Below are 15,691 nucleotides of genomic sequence, written 5' to 3'. Positions count from 1 at the left end.
GTTGAGCCTTCTTTGTTGAGGCCTTTATGGTCTCGTTCCTCCCTTTTCTCCATAAAATTTCAAATACTCCAGTTTTAGAGTCCCCATGCCATTCTGTATCCTTACCCATCCAGCTGGTCTGGTACCTAAGTGAAGGAGCCAGTTAAGGGCCCAATTCTTTCTTTTCTCCCATTCCTTAAGGTAGCTAATAATTGAGATAATTTAGACTCAAATATGGGGAGACTTCTTAAATTCAAAATACAGTTTGCCATGGAAGAGATTAGATGGTATTCTTAATAGATGGGTTTAAGTCACATTGACAGAAGCTGCTTTATTTCTTCCAATTGTAATTTGAAGAAAGAAGGAAAAAAAATTGGGGGACATGCTTAAAATGACTGCAAAAGGTATGAAATGTTACTACCAGAGCTGTAAAGAAGTTGTTTTTGTGAACACACTCTGGTAAGCAGTACCAGGTCAAGAAAGGACTTGTTTTCTTCCTTTCCAAACTTTCGACTTTGTTTCTTTTTCTTGCCTTGTTACACTCACTGGTCTGTTCTGAAGTTACTTGTTCTGCCCACCTCTGTCAGTTCTGAAGTTACTTGGCTCAGCAGCTGGCCAAACCTTGTAAGAATCAGTGATCTGTTTTAGTATATTTTATAATATGATCTTCACTAAGGAGAAAGTGCTGAAATCCTAAAATGCTGAAATCGTGCCAGCTGAAAATGGTGAGGAGAGTGACAAATGAGAACCCAACGCACCACTTGGTTATTAGCCTGGCTTCCATCGTTTTGTGGCAACTTTCTTGTACATCTGAATCGCAGATGCTCAGCCTCAACTCATCCCCTTCCTCCATGATGAAAAATCTCCCCCTTGACTGCCTAGTGTCACCTGGACAGCCAACAGCCCGATGCAAATGAAATTTAACTTTGATGCAACTATAAATCTCATGCAACAGATAAATGCATAGCAGCATGGTCTTGCAACATGTGAAGAAGACAATGGCAACTTAACTCAAGCCAGGTAGGCGGAATGAGGGAATCCTGTCACTGGGTCACAGCATATAGTTCAAGACCTTTTGGAGACTATTTTATGTTATATTAGGTGAACTTTAGCTTCTAAGCCAAGGACTCTCTTTCTCATTTCTTTCCCGCTCATCTTTGTCATCCTTCTTCCACAAGGGAAGATAGCATAAACAGAAGGAAATTTCCATATTAATCCTCAAAAGTTATGTAGTTTATTATCATCCAGGTAATCAAATGCAATCTTCTCTGACTGCCTGACCAGTCTTCTCTGTCTCTGTGTTTTTATTTAATAAATATATTTGTAATTTCCTATGTGCTAGATTTTGCTGGAGGCCACAAAGTCAGTGAGATAGGATCTTTATGTTGACAGCCGATAAGTTAGGTTTGACATGACTGATAACAACTTGTGATTTTTTATACCAATATTTTGTATGTCTGAATGAACAGGCATCAAAAAAAAATCTTGTAAGCTAGTTAAAAAAAATCACCCCCCTACTCGTGGACGATTTTTTATGAATTTGTTCATTGCTATTTTCATGCATTTCCTCATTTCAGTAGGTAACATATATTTGAACCTGGAAACTTGTTCTCATTGCAGAAAGTATTCAGAGTCATGTCTCTCAGCTTCACTGGTGTAGGCAGAGCAGGCTCTGTGAGCCTGGCCTGTTTGAATGAAGCCTGATGTTTAGGGTTCTCCTCAGCAAGAATGACACAGAAGCTGCTGGAGCCCCTGATCACAGGGAGCCAAAAAGCCACGTGTGCACACACCATGGTTCCACAAGAAGACTTAAAAAAGGAAATCATGACGATTTTTAATTGTAGCATTTTAGTATTTAATTTTTTCATGACTTGTATGAAAAAGAATGTGCGGTAAATAGAATTTGGGTAAAACTGAATCAGTTTCACCCATAAAGTAGCCCTTAAAGCAAGTAATAAATTCTTTGAAACAGATGCTATGAATCTACTTCCTGTTTCTACAGTACAGTGCCTTTCTGTATTAAACTGTTCTTAAGGTGACTATTTCACATTGATGAGGTTGCCCTAGCTAGAAAGCCAAGGCTCTTTCATTTCTTTCTGCCCCTCTCCTTTGCCTTCCTTCCACACCAAGGAGAATGGTCCAGCAGCAGCTCAGTCCATGCCTGTCAACCCCCCACCTCCACACACTCCAGCCCCGGTCCACACCCCCCAAGGCTTCTTGTGGGAGTCCTCAGCAGCACCAATGCACTGACTGTCACTCTATGTTCTCCTAGGTCGCGCTCAAGATCATAAGGTATCTGCACACAGCGGTGGGGAGAAGAAGGTAACATCAGATATTGTAAGATGCATTTCTTTCTCTGGAAGAGAGATGCTTTTTGTTTTTTCTGTGGCTTCTAGAATATCAAGTGAATATCATTTTTGACTGCCATCATGAATCAGGCCTCAGTGTCATGGATTCTAACGACCAGTCACTGGAGGTTATGACCTACTGAGGCCTGATTGGCGACGGCAGTCAAAGGACGGCATCACTTACAAACTCTCTGGTAGTATTTCTCAGTAGCAACCTTTTCTCCTTAAAAAATAATTTTGTGTTTGCCAGCCAACATGGACACTTGCTGAATATTCCAAGAAAACCCACTGCATTTTCCACAAGCATCCTCTATGCTTTATTTGGGGGCCAGTGACTTGATCACTGTTTCACATCTGGCTTTTTATTCACCAACCCCCACATCCCTGGCCTGAGGCCGCCACTCATCTACTTTCTGTTTTTCTACATTTGCCTACTCTGGCAATTTTTTTAAAATTTAATTTAATTTCTAATTTAAGTTCAGAGATACACGTACAAGATGTGCAGGTTTAAAGATATTTTGCTTTCCTGATTTCTTCTCAATTTTGATATGAAAATCTGACAATGCACATTATGTACAACATACACAATTCTCTTTGTGGGGGTGAAATTCAGTGGGAGTGTCTTCCCAACTAATACGTGATACACTGGGAGGTTTTTAAAGGACAGCATCCATTATTGGCTGTAATACGGAGGCATTTTCTTCAACACTTTTTCCTCCTTGGGTTAAGCATTGTGTATCTGCCTATTAAATCAGCTTTAAAGGTAAATTCTGTGAATAAAGATCTTAGTTTTCCATAGGCATCCTCATAGTTTTTGGGGATGTTGACCTATGGCTCAACCACCGTACTGCTTCTGGTTTTCTAACACTGTCAAGGGAATAACAGATCTAAGTGAAGTGCACAGCAGAATCTGATCCTCATAACGTTTTCCTTTGTATGACTGCAGGTAACATGGCATGGCAGCAAATGCAGTAAGCACCATGAAGCTACTCACTTCATGAGGGACAAACTTGTTGCTTGGGTGAGCAGAAACCTGATTCTGGGATCCTGCTGGGAAGGACGACTGGGGGTCTCGTGAGAAAGTGGTTTTGCTGCTATAGGACTCTGGCCAGAGAGGCCGTAGGAAGGTTCGTCAATATAGAGCACAGACCAGGGGATCATGTGTGAGGCAGCATGGCTTCAGCTGGAGGAGGAGGAGTGGGTGAGTCACCCTTTCTAATCACTTGTACTGATGTTTTCATTTCCAAAGAATGGTTTCCGGGGAGCCTCAGTGAAGAAGAGGACGACCCTCCAGGTAGGGAACGATTCCAGGTAGGACCTGATGGGAAAGGGTTCCCAAGAGCCTTCAGGTTATCCCTGCTGCTTGAGGGGCTGAAGGAGGGGGTATGAAATCAAAAACAAAATGAAAATATGTGTGAGGTCTGGTTTGTTCTTGGCAATCATGTAAGAACTTCTTGACATAAATGTAAGAACTGTCTCTAGGGGCTATATGGATGCTGTGTTCCTAAGGGTACTTTGCAGTACACCTCCTCTCTTCTGCCCAGTGAAACAACAAAACCTTTGGTTTGGATTAATCAGCACTCCTTGGGGTTGTGCACAAGGGCTGTAGGGCTGGGCACTGAGTGTCATCTGTAATGAAAGGACTCTGTGGGACATAGCTCTCTCACAGGCATTTACCTGAACTTAGAGAAAAAGTTCTTCTGCTGTATGCCAAGGGGAAGCTGGTAATCACCCTCTCAACTTTGAGGACTTGTTATAGCACATTCATGTTTCTGTCCTCACTGTGCGATTTCCCATGGGTGGATGCGGAGTGAATATCCACTCTGGCCTCACTGGTAAAGCTCCAGTCTCCTGGGAAGGCCGGGGAGAAGTTTGACCTTGAGCATGTTTCCAGCCTCCACTTCCCATCCCTCCCACAGATTCTGAGATGAGGCTTCTTTCTCTTCAGTTCTCTAATTTTTGGGGAAGCCAAGAGTTCCTTCACACAGAAGATGGCATTCCACTATTTCCTGTCTTCTAAAATTAGGCTTCAGTTGTTGTCTAAGTTGATATTTACAAGTTCTAGTCTTTTTATTTACAGATTGCTAAGAATCATGCAAGAAGCTCCACATGATAAAATGTGCGGATAGCACGTACATCTGTCCATGCTATGGATGACATTTTTTATCTTTGGAGGACCCTCATTTTACATAATGAGATATAAAACTAAGTGGGAACCCTCTATCCAGTCTGGGGTATTTCATTAGACCCAGAACTCTGAGTTTGATGCTGCCTATCATTTGCTTTTCCTAGTGAGACTCCCCCTGACCACCTAGGCATCGCCAGCACCTTCTGTATAGTAGAGACCTTCAATCAGCATCAGGGTCTAGAAGAAAACATCAGAGAGTGAGATGGAGCTCCCCTTTGAAGTGAAGACAGCCCTGGTCCCTCCCTGAAATTTCTGACACCGGTAAGTTTACTTCTTCCTTAAAGTCACTACTCTGACTACTAATGAACTGTTTCGACTCCTCCAGGTTTGGACTATTATACACAGAATAAATCAATATGGATTTGCTCACATTAATTTTCAAATTCATTCACGTTCTGAAGTGTAACTGTAGCCTTGTTGCATACTAGTCACATAGTCAATGTAGTCACATATTATAAGGTATCCACTCTACTGTCGATTGACATAAGAATTTTTTTTCTCCTTCAGGTTCTAGGTGCTTCAGGAGGCATGGCTCCCGAAGGTGCAGACGTGGCCAAGCCCAACAACCACACCACACACAAACAGTCATGAAAATGGCACAGAAATGCTATCAAGAAACTCTTCTCCCTATTTAGACCCCTAGATCCTCTGGTGTGGTCTATGCTGGGTAGATGGGTGACCTGACTCCTCTGTTCTGAGGGATTCAGGGCCAGGCCCTCCAGTTCCAGTGCAGGACACTCTACATTCCACAGGATAGCTCAAGGTCGCCCACACAGCCACTCTGTTTCTGCCCTCCTCTGAGGAGTTCGAAGACAACAAGGTCACACTAGTGTGTCTCATCAGTGACTTCTCCTCAGGTGATGTGATCGTGCCCTGGAAGGCAGGTGGGACCCCCATCACCCAGGGCCTGGAGACCATCAAGCCCTCCAAATAGAGCAACAGGAAGTACACAGCCAGCAGCTACCCGAGCCTGACGCCTGACCAGTGGAGGTCCCGCAGAAGCTACAGCTGCCAGGTCACGCATCAAGGGAGCACTGTGGAGGTGACAATGGTCCCTGCAGAATCCCAGGGCAGGGGTCTCCTCTCTCATCCCAAAGCATCCAGCCCCTTTCCCTGCATCCAAGTAACCCTCAATAAATATTGTCAATCAGAATTCCTATTGTATCTCATTATTTTTTATCTCATGTTCAATTTGCAACCTCCAGGAGAGGCTGTCATCTCGCTGAGGCATCATCCAAAGAGGCCCTTCCTCACCTGGTCACCCCTTTCCTTCACACTCCACTGTAGCCTGGAGCTCCGCATGGCACCTTGCTCAGACCAGGCAGATCTTAACGCCCTCCCTGATTCTGATTGCAAGGATCCACTGTTCCCCTTCTGGTAGTCCCAGGATCCTCCTGAGAGAACCCAGTAGACCTGGATGACTTTCTGCTCTCTGTTCACTATCTGTCCTGGGCCCATCTTTCTCCTGCTTCATGCCTGAAGTTGGTCATTAACCCTGAGTGGACTGGTTCCCTTAAGTGGGAAGCGGGATTTGGAGATTACACTCGGGCTGCTACTCACACAGCCCTTTTGAGTCAGACACTCCAAACACACACAAAATGGACACAAGACCCTCAGAGGGCGATAGGGGCTTGCTTCCAACTTCCCCTTGGAGGTTGAGGCTGGAACTTCTTACACCTGGCGAGACCCATCCCAAACTAAGACACCAGGAAGGATGGAAGGGAGACCCCTGGAGTTGTGGCTGTGGTCAGATTGGACCTTCCCATGGCTGCTGACTCGGGGCCAAGCCGCCCCTTCTCTGGGGCATTGGGGACACCTGAGGATACCTCCCTGCTCTTACTTTGTGGTCACACCAAGAGATCAGGGTTACGACAGCCCTATAGTGTAGAGAATCCCTGTCCCCTTCCATGCCACTTCCCTCCTTAGGGAAGCAAACGCCCTCCCAGGAGCTCATTCCCATTCCTGGGCCACATTCAAAGGGAAAATCTGATCCAGACACGAACTTCCATGGGCCTCTGCATTTCTAGATCTCCTGTCATTGCATGTATGGGGTCAACTGTCCCATCTCAGCTTGAGAAGGGCAGGCAGGCGTGTGGACACTCTGCAGATCCAATGCCCTGTGTCCCTCCAAGGATTCCATCATTTCAACAGTCCGTGAGCCTGTGTCGAAGTGTTTGATGTTCAGCATCAAACCTGCAAAGGGTTTTTTTTTTAATTATTATTATACTTTAAGTTTTAGGGTACATGTGCACAATGTGCAGGTTTGTTACATATGTATCCATGTGCCATGTTGGTGTGCTACACCCATTAACTCATCATTTAGCATTAGGTAGATCTCCTAATGCTGTCCCTCCCCCTTCCCCCCACCCCACAACAGTCCCTGGAGTGTGATCTTCCCCTTCCTGTGTCCATGTGTTCTCGCTGTTCAAGGTCCAGAGCCCGGCCCCTGCCCATCACAAAGTTCAGCGTGACTTTTTGTATAAAGCCAAGTTAAGACTGCCTTTCTTTGTCTGAGATAGCAGTGTTGCTTTATCTTTTTTTTCTTTATCAGTTGAATTTAGATATGAAAACTCAATCATGTACATTACAGATGTCAGTGACTGTTTCCTCTTGGGGCTGGAAGGAGAGTCTCTTACCAACTGATCCCTGATGCAAGAGGACACTCACATCTGGAAGTATCAGGTTTTAAGCTGTGGATAGGGGGCCTTTTCCTCAGTTGCAATTTTTCCTCCTTGGGTTTTTTTGCAATTGCCAACCAAAATAGATGTGAGAGAAACATCCCCCAGAAAAAGTGTGTGTCCTTTGGCACAGGTAGGTTTTCTCTACTCTTGCTTTTATATTCCCTTGACTTGACCACCATTTCCCATCTTGTTTTTACAAAGTCACCAAGAAGGCTTGTACAAACAGTACACAGCATGAGCTGATTCTCACAGTGTTTGTTTTTCTGTAATTGCAGGTAGTCCCAGAAGGGAAAAAAAAAGCAAAAAAAAAAAAAATTAAAATCATGTGTATTCTGGTCCAGTCACCGGACCAGATTTTGCTGAGGAAAATCTCGATGATCCTGTGAGGGGTCTTTCTTTCTGACTTTAGTCTAGAGAGCCACCCTGTCTCTAGCTTTCTGATGGGAATAAGGTTTGGTGGTGTGATGGGAAAAAATTATTTTCTAGGCACAGCACTATGTTCACATTTTGGCAAGCAGTTGTATTCCCTCTAGATGCCATGTTTGTGTGCATGGACAGTGGGGTGTGTCTATATGTGAATTTTTGTGGTGTGATTGTGTGCATGTCTGTGTTTCCCCTGGAGTTATTTATATCTCCCTTACACAGCTGACCTGCAAGTGTCAGCTTCCTCCATTAATAATCCCTTCACCATTGCTCCCTTGGGCATATTTGTCTTCTAGCTGGGTGTACTACAATTCAGTTCTGACGATCATCACACAGAGTCTGTATCAGATTCCACAAGTCCAGCACAAAACCTTCCACCTGACTGCCCTTACTTGAGACACCAGCTGCACTTTAGGGGTGTGCAGGCCACTGTAAATTCAGAGATTACCACCACTGCCTCCCTAAGACTCAATAATTCACTAGCAAGACCTCACAGAACTTAGGAAAGCACTACATTTACTATTTGCTTATAAAGGACCCACATAGGGCAAGGTGTGTAGGGGGAAGGCAGCAGGGGCCAGGGTCCTAGATGCATAGCTTCCATGCCCTTTCCCCCAGGAATCACAGGGTTTCTCCCCTACAGCCCATCAATTGTTCACAAACCTGGGAGTTCCACTGAGTCTCGGTGTTCAGGGTTTTTACTGGGGTTTCATTATAAGTAGACATGATTGATTAAAGACTTGGCTATGTGATTGAAGTCAGTCTCTAGTCCCCACCCCCACCTTCCTGGAAGTTGGTTGGCCCAAACAACCCTCTCATAACGTGGTTGGTCTTTCATCCATAAGCTGTCCAGGGCCCACAGTGAGCCCCCTCACTGGCATAACAAAGGCAATCTTATGCAGGAAATTTCAAAGGGTTTCAAAATCCTGTGACAAGAACTGAAGACTCAGACTGGCTATATTCATTATTACACTTCAGTATGTATGACAAAATTTATCCAATTGTACACTTTAAGTATGTGCAGTTTATTGTATGTCAAGTATTAAGCAAAAATAAAATTCTAAGCCTCTCAACCGACTTAACAGATTCCCCCTCTTGGCCAAGGACATTCAACAGTAAACCTGAAAAACTAATTCAAGACATGATGGGATTGGGGACGGGTGGTCAGAAGTGCCTCATTTTACCCTCCTCCCTTTGGAGTTCAGGCACAACTAACCAGCATTACCATTAAAACATCAATCTTAAGACTGAAAAACAGACTCTTTGTAGCAATAAGATACTAAATTCCAACCTGACACTAGTACAGCATCACATGACAGACAGCAGGCCCTGAAAGCAATCTAAGTATTCCAAAATGTATTTATTTGACATATTTTAAAACGGCCCTGCAAAGCTGTCTCTTGCAGAGGAAATCTACATTCTATAGAGATTCCCCTTCCTTTTCCAGGTCTTTTCCTGACCCAGGAGAGTTTAAGAGTGTTGCACCTTTTTAAGTCTGATCAGACACATTTATCATCTACTCTCTCTGAAGCCTGCTATCTGGAGGCTTCAGCAGCATAATAATTGATCTCCATGAGCCCTTATGTTAACCCAGACATTCCTTTCTATTGATTCCAGGTCTTTAGATAATAACCCTTTCAACCAATTGCCAATAGAAAATCTTTGAATCCATCTATAACCTGGAAGCCCCCACTTTGAGTTGTCCTGCCTTTCTGGATCAAATCAATGTATACACTACATGTATTGATTGATATCTGCCTACAACTTCTATCCTCCTGAAATGTTAAAATAAAGCTATAACCCAACCATCTTGGAAACATGTTCTCAGGACCTCCTCGGGCTGTGTCATTGGCCTTGGTCACTCATATTTGGCTCAGAATAAACTTCCTTGAATATTTTACAGAGTTAGACTCGTCATTGACACAAGTATACGTCAATAAACAAGGGAAAAAAATACTGTCACCATCCAGGAAAATGTTCACAGGGTTCTAGAAGAAAAGCTGTATGCCAGGATTCCTATTACTGGGTCAACAACAACTTCAATTAATAATAAATTTCACTTCCGAGTAGGCCTTGACTGTTTCTTGTGGAATTCTGATTGATCATAGAAGAGAATCCGTAACTCTTTAGGTGACTTATGAGAAAAAAGAGGCTTGAGAATGTGGACAAATTATGCAGAGTTGCACATCCGGCAAATGGAAAAGCAGAGTCCTTTTAGATTCACCCTGTGATTCCCAATCCCATGCACTTTCTTCCCACCTTTACTTCTTGGGAGAGATTCTAAACTTCTACTATGAGTTTGGCATCCATTAGGATTTTTAATCTTTGTTCCTGAGCTTCCTGGCCTAGGGCACGTTCCAGGACAGAGACTGGAGGAATCTCAGAGCCCTTGTCCTCTCAGATAACTTTTAGCATTTCAAGTGATATTTTCCAAATTGATGATGCTTCATTCCTGTACCTCTTCCACATTCTATTCCCCAAAGCATTTTTATTATGGGAAACTGCAAAATCAATTTTCACCCCATGTTAAAAGCAAGGAGTCCTAAGCCAGGGCTCCTTCCTTTTTCAGGGAGCCCCTGGTGCAGTCACCCACCACACCCAGTTCCAGTAGGAATCTGAGAAAGGAGGGGTCTCCAGGCAGAGTCAGGTAAATTTTCCTTTAGCTTCTCAATTGAGGTCCAATGTTTCACTGCAGAAAATGTTGCCAGGAATATGAAATCCCATGCCTATGTGGAAAACCTGCCTCCCATCAACTATGGCAGCCACAGCTTCTGTGTGGCAGGGCAACACACACTACGTAAAGTGACAAGGGGGCTTCTTCAGGGGTAGAGCATCAGGGCGGGCACGTGGCTCCCTTCCTAAGGAGGAGGACATGGTAGGTTGAGCACTGCAAGGTGGGGAAAGATAAACACGGCCGTGCAGCAGAAGAATCCCCACTCCAGTTCCTGCCAAACCTCCTGGGTGAAATAAGCTCTTGCTGGCTTCTGAGGGCCTTTGCAAGGAAACAGGATTCTGGCTTCAGCAAAGGTAAAATGAGGCAAATTACGGCTTGACGAACCTTTGGGATCATGTGAAACGCTTTGTATTTTCATAGAATTCCATTGCCCTACAACTGAGCTCTTAGTATTTTCCCCACAGAACAAAGAGACCGCTCAATTTGAAAAGGGTAACTGTTTCCCACAGAAACAGGCTTCTCATATCGAGATTCTCCTAGAAATCTTTCTTCTCTAGAACGCAGTTTCCCAGTGGTGCTTGAGAAAAAAACCTGAAGTGAGAGACCAAATGCTAAAATGAGTGACACCAAGACCAAGGGCTCCAAGAACCCAGAGACAGTCGCCCAGTGAACTCTGCGGGAGAAAGCAGGTCTCAGGGCCCCGGGGTCGACCTTTAGAGGAGAAAATACAGAGCGGCAGATGGATGTCACACACCACCTGGGCCAGGCAAGGATGAGGATGGGGGGAGGCTGAATCCCAGGATTTTAATCTCGGGATAATTATCACATCATCATCCCCTCAGTCCAGTGATTTCTCTGCTCCTTCTAAGTGGGAAAGAGAAGGGTGTGGCTGTTGTGGCTGGAGTGAGCTCGGCATGGACATCTCTGAAACTTCTCAGGAGAGGGGGTTCCTTCCTGTTGAAGCTCTGTGACAACAGCTGGGGACTGGGGTCTTCATCCTCCTTTGTGACAAACCAGGCTTTTCCCATCATGGAAGCTGATGAGGGGCAGAGAGCAGGAATCAGGTTTCCAGTCCTCTGAGCCAGACTGGGAGGACATAGGTCAGCAGGGACAACCTCAAGGTCAGGCCAGACACACAGAGGTTCCCAGGCCCGATCTCCCTGGGCCTGGGCAGGGATCACATTCTAGCTTTCACCTGCTTCCGGAAGTTGCCTGTCAACTGCCCTTGTGTAGACAGTGCTAGCCAAGGATTACCCAGCTCAGAAGCGCATTGAAACTGAAGGCTGTGTGGCACCACCTGGCCAGGGTGGCTGCACGCACTATAGCTGCTGGGCAGGGAGTAGGGCACCGGCTCCCGTGCAGGGCCAGCTCAGCAAGGCAAGGGAGGCTGATCCCAGAACCCCAGGTCATCCTTGCTCCTCCCTTTTATGGCCCAGAGGACATGGGTTTGAGAGTTTCTCTGAAATGGTCTTGGAGTCCTCAGGCCTAAACTGTGTCCTCCCACTCACGGGGAGAGGAATTCTGGCCACAGCTGGTCAGTGTGAGCGCAAGAACTGTGCCCTCCACATTTCCTCTCATCATAGCACTTGGCCCTGGGCAGCCCATCTTAGGCCCCATGAAGGTCTCATGAACACACCCTTCAGCTGGGCTCTAGTCTAGCTTGAGTGGGCAAAGGTTCCCTGCTCACCCTGTCCAGACTGTTGAACCTCACACTGGGAGAGGTATTTTTCCAGAGTCTGACTCAGGTCAGGGGAGGTGAGGGGTGTCCCTCTGCTCTGATTCGGTCTAGACAGGGTCTGCTCCACCCCTCTGTGTGCAGGTGCACTCCTCTACCCCCACTGGATCCCTCTGGGCCCTCATGCTCTCCTCACTGTTGCATCCCCAGGCCTCACACAGTGTCTGGCCCTTGTGCAGGGGCCCAGAAAGCACCCATACGTGAATGATCGGATCACAGCCGCCAACTTTTCTGCAAGGAAACACCCAGGAGGGGAGTCATGTCTTCCTCATCTTTGTATCTCTAGAGCTGCACTATCCAGCATGGGAGTGTCCCCACCTGGAGGTGCTGTTTATAACTAATTAGTGCAGTTCATTAAAACAAAATGAGACATTCCATTCATCAGTCACACTGGCCACATTTCCAGTGCCCCAGAGAGTTATGTGCCGCTGGCCACCATATTCAACAGCAAAGCGAGAGCATTTCCATTCGTACAGAACGCACTCCTGGGAAGCTGCTCTGAGCCTGGCATGGGGTCTCTTCATTGAACTCATCTAATTAAGAAGCCTGTGCATCAAAGTTGGAATTTCAGGTTAATGAGCCTGGAGGTGACAGCTATAATCCAATGGAAACGGGGAAGTGGGAAGATAAAGATGGTAGATTTCGGATTGTGTTTAGAAACATTTATTTGTAGTGCTAGAGGCTTTATCTACTAGTAGCTTTATTTTTAAATATTTTATATAAAATATATAAATATAAAAAGCAGCCTAAACAAAGGCAGGCCTTGATGGACTGTTGCGGGCACTACACTTTGTGCAGCAGTCGTGTCTCCTTCCATAGAAGCCCAGTGATCCCGAGAATTTTCTCTTGGCTTCCTGGCCCTGTCCTCAGACCTCCTTATGGAAAGCCCCCGCACCTCTGTTGGCTTCTCCCAGCTCTCCTGCTCTGCCTCCCACCTTCTGAGGGTGCTGCCCCACTCATTCTGTGCTAATCATGTGTCTTGTGCTCCGAACATACATGAAGTAACTAGTTTCTTTCTTAAAACCTGATGTTAGGTGTGATTCCCATCCCCATCCACAGCAGGCACCTAGGGTACTGTCGACATTGTGTGTGTTGAACTGAGGGTTAGCAACAGACATGTTTATAGAAGCCACAAGGCTGTACACTTCATATCTGTGCACTGTACCATAGGTAACATCAGCATTGATTTAGAGACAAAGTATAGCAAAAACAAAAACTTTTTTGCCACAAAGCCAACTTTAGGCACAGGTTGACTTCCTCTGATTTCTACCAAATGTTTACGGCAGGAAGAATGCCAGTCTCCTATATACTCTTCCAGAGAGTAGATGTGGGGACTCATCCACGCTGCCTTCATCAGATCAGGAGACTCTTGACGCCATCCCAGCAATGAACACCGCAGGGAAGGGGAATGAATCTCAGGCCAAAGGCTCCCGAGCATATCTGCCAATCTCATGGTGGAATTTGCATGGGGTTGATGAGGACAGGACCACTGGCTTTTGGGTGCTCCTGGGGTGAGTAGTGAGGAGGGGCAGTACCATTGGGTTCATGGAGTACACATTTGGTGACAGAGAGGAGGCAGCCCTGGGTAGTCCTCAGGAAGGATCCTGGGGTGGGGGGTCTCCAGGCTATGGCAATGGACAGATCTCTCTAAGAGGAGATGAACACTGCCCCTGCCCCCACAGGGTCAAGGTAGGAAAGAGGAGTTTGTAGAGACTGAGCCTTGGTGAGGAAGGACGCGAGCAGGGAGGCGCCCACTCTGTTGGAGGAGCCACTAACCCTTTTCAGCCAGGCCTGAGTCCCGGCTGCTCAGACAGCCGCTCAAATCTTTAGTCCATGAGACCCTGAGAGCCCGCAGGTTTCTGTCACTGAGCCACCCAAGCACCAGCCCAGTAGGCCTCTTCCCCAGTTAATTCACCTTCACTGCTCATAAGAGTTTGTCAGTTACAGTGAAGCTAATTCTTTGTGAGGCTCTGTCCTATGGGTGTGTCTGGCTTGGGAGTCCTGATCTCTGAGCCAGCTGGGAGTCAAGCAGGCCACTGGTCATTCAGGGTAGTCACTGGAGCACTGGAAACCTCACTTTGAGGCAGCTCATGGTGTGAAGGTGCTGGGGGAGGAGTGACACAGATTAGACACCCTGGTTCTTCAAGGGACCTTTGTTTGGGGTCGGCTGCATCATATTTTGGGTAAGAGATTAAAATACAGAGGCAGAAAGCTGGGTCAGGCATCTCCTGCAGGACATCACCTCTCCCCAAAGCAATGTTAGAGCAAGAGGATTTGGGAAATGGAGTGAGAGAAGCCCTGGTTCAGGGGCCCAGGGAATGATCTAGAGACTCCAGGCTTCAGGGATCTCTATCTCTAGGAAACCAAATACATTCTTAGCTCAGGCCCATCCCTCCTCAGTTTTGTGGCTCTGGGAAAGTCACTTCACCCTCCAAATTTCAGTGCCCCCAGCTGCAAAATGTAAGTTACAGCCCAGCTATGCCCACCCCCACAGGGCTCATGTGAGGGTCACAAGAGATGACAGCAGATCCTCTTGAAAGGCTGTAAGGCATCCTGCCCATATAAAGGCTGGAAACTGACCTTCCACTTTCCATGACTTGTAACCATCCAAGCTTCCTCTCTGGAGGCAGCCATTGCTACATGTCTGCCTCATTCCTCCAGACATTTCATATTTGAACACTTTTGTAGCACTTACTGAGGTCATTCTTATTCAGGCTTAATCTGGATCTGCTTAGAGTAAGCTTCATAACATAATGCTAATAGGCAGGCCCCATTAACATCTCCACATCACATGGCAGGGAACTGAGCACAGAGGGGTTAAGTCACTTTCCCAGGGTCACACAGCTTCTAGCTGGTATCTGAGCCCAGGCCATCAGGCACCTTCCTCTTCCTCGGAGTCACTGAGCTCAGGTGCCTTCTTGAACTGTCTCCTCTCATTAGAGTAACATCCCCATGCAGTCAGCCCGTTGTATATTTTAAGCGCCCACCACACTGCAGGACCCCTCCTCCTAAGCCCAACTTTGACTCTGTCTCCCCCTAGGCCACTGATGAACCCAAGTGTGACCTGGGAAAGATGAACACTGGCCCATGGTCTCCTGCCAGCAGCCTATCAACAGAGGTCTCTACTTTGAATTTATTTTTCTCAAGCTCATGGCTCATGGATACAAGAGATCATGAAAAATCCAAATACAGGATATGCCAGAAAATTGATCTGGCTTGTCAAGGAAACCCTCCTGCCCACACCCAGAAGCATCTCAATCAGCATCTGACTAACAGCAGGTGGAGCCTCAGATATCACCCCCTGCCAGCTTCTCCACTGAATGTGCTGTGGACCTGAGACCATCAGGATTGGAGTCGTTGTTGTGGTTTCTACAGTAGGGTCTGAGTCTTGGTAGGAAGGGCAGGAGCAGGGAGCCGCCCACTCAGAGCTGGGGCAGCCACTGCCCCTTCTCAGCCAGGCCTGAGTCCAAGCTGCTCGAGCAGCTGTTCTGGTCAATAGGCACTGAGACCCCAGCAGCTTGTAGGCTTTACTCCCTGAGCCATCCAAGCACCAGCCCCACAGGCCACTTCTTCAGTTAATGAATCTTAACTGTCCAGCACTCTGGTTTGGTCAGTTGAAGGTGAACCTGAATCTAAGTCCAACTGTCATGTGGGGAATCCGCT

Source organism: Nomascus leucogenys, chromosome 7b (assembly GCF_006542625.1).
Source record: "Nomascus leucogenys isolate Asia chromosome 7b, Asia_NLE_v1, whole genome shotgun sequence".
NCBI classification, from domain to species: Eukaryota; Metazoa; Chordata; class Mammalia; order Primates; family Hylobatidae; genus Nomascus; species Nomascus leucogenys.
This window is presented reverse-complemented; position numbering follows the sequence as displayed.